This window comes from Aplysia californica, unplaced genomic scaffold (assembly GCF_000002075.1).
Source record: "Aplysia californica isolate F4 #8 unplaced genomic scaffold, AplCal3.0 scaffold00102, whole genome shotgun sequence".
Classification (NCBI taxonomy): Eukaryota; Metazoa; Mollusca; class Gastropoda; order Aplysiida; family Aplysiidae; genus Aplysia; species Aplysia californica.
Window position 1 is genome coordinate 658058 of NW_004797372.1, and position 1936 is coordinate 659993.

The window sequence follows — 1936 nt, forward strand, 5'->3', positions numbered from 1 at the left end:
CCCCCCCTCTGTTGTTATCCATGCTTCCATGCACGAAATAAACTCTTGACAATCCGGAGAAAATCCCAGGTGGGACTGGATGTCTGCACGAAACAAGCCTCAAACCACGTACACTTAGGCATGGACGGCAAACACTTGATTCCCAGGCCAAGGAGTCCGACTATTAATGCTTGACATTCACCTTAGGAGAGCTTAGCTCAAGTAAAAATCGGTAGTCTATGATGTTGTTTTTCTCATTCGAACTTAAGGTTTGTATTTTTAATTCCTTGTGTTAATTCTGACTTTGGTTTAGGATATCGTATTGTTCCCACTTCGTTTGACAAAGGCATTTACCGTCTTTGCTTTGAATTGTCAATTGTAGACAGCGGTTTTGATGGATTTGTAAGGCTCGGGCATTATGTGAGTTGCAATGGCTTTTGATTAATATATTAAAGATCTGTATTCAGATTTCGTTCAAAAAGTAAGAAGACGAAGCAAGTCCTACTTCATACATTTATAATGAAAGAGATGAAAAGAGTGTCAGATTAGACAACTGACCTGACAAAGTTAGGCATTACAACAATACCACCATTCTCAAGAGCATATTCTTTATTCTACTCAAATTATAAAATGTGACGAGTCCCGACGGTTTGGTCCACTAGGTACAGATTTCTTAATTTAGGTTTTTGGTATAGCTGCAAAGATGGCATAATTCCCCTTCATATGACACCGATATCAAATGAATACGATAATTTGTAACGAAATGACGCACAATTTAATTTTAGAATGCTTCACTGCTGTCAAAGGCAAAATACTGAGATCGTATTTGTAACCAAAGACGGACAAATAGCTTCACCACATAACAAAGCCATTCTCCAAAATAGCTTTAAAAATACATTTAGCCGTAAATTTTAAAGACTTGTATTTACTTTCCGACAGAAAAGTCATTCAAAAGTAATATAAAGAAACACAAAAATTGCTTATTTTTAGACCCAACGATCAACAAGTGTTTTTGGCAATTTCTGCTGTTCAGCTCGATGTACCTAGTGGACCGAACCGTTGGGACGCGTCACATATATTATTTATGGAACTTAGAAGTCCTTTTAAATATAACAGTTTCCTTCTGAGATCATAACAATATGTGCAATGTAATCACGGGAAAATTTCGAGTTGAATCTCTCGTAACCTTAGGACAAAAGACAGTGAAAAACAAAACATCAAAACAGCAATCACAAAAGAGAAAATGAAGTAACCATTCAATAAATATTTTATTCAAAACCAAAACTCAAAGTTATAAAGTAAAACACCTACGCTAGACTGAAAGCAGGTTAAAAGCTAATGTCATCAGACCCCTCCTCTCTTTCCCCCAAACTTATTTACCGCTACCCCTGCCACCACAAAAAAAAAGAAAACATAATAACTATTATGACAATTGAATTTTTAAAAAGTTTTAAAGGCCAAAAATGAACCAATAAAAAACAAACTCACAAAAAAGAATGAAATTAAAACAACCCAACCAAGCAAATAGTAAAAAAATAAAGTAAAGAAGGAAACAAAATAAAGACAAAGTGACAACCGTTCTCATATTTGAAAGAGTAGATCTATCTCATACAGAAACTATCTGAACTGTTCGACTCTTCCTCCAAGCACCCTCCTTGCTGTATTGAAATTCTGCTGCACTTGGGTATAAACAATTAAATCCCCATCTGTCTTTCTTAAAGGAGAGCGGTGTCTCGTTACAGCAATGCATGGGCCCATTGATTCTTCAGATTGATCATGATTAAAACAACACTGCCCTCCCTTTCTTCCCCTCGTCTCCTTTTCGATGTGGTATAATGTCTCGATTTCTGCTCCTTTTCTTTTTTCTCTTGATCTTCATTGGAAACATCACTCCCCGCTCTTTGTCTGTCTGTCTGTCTGTCTGTCTGTCTGTCTGTCTGTCTGTCTGTCTGTCTGT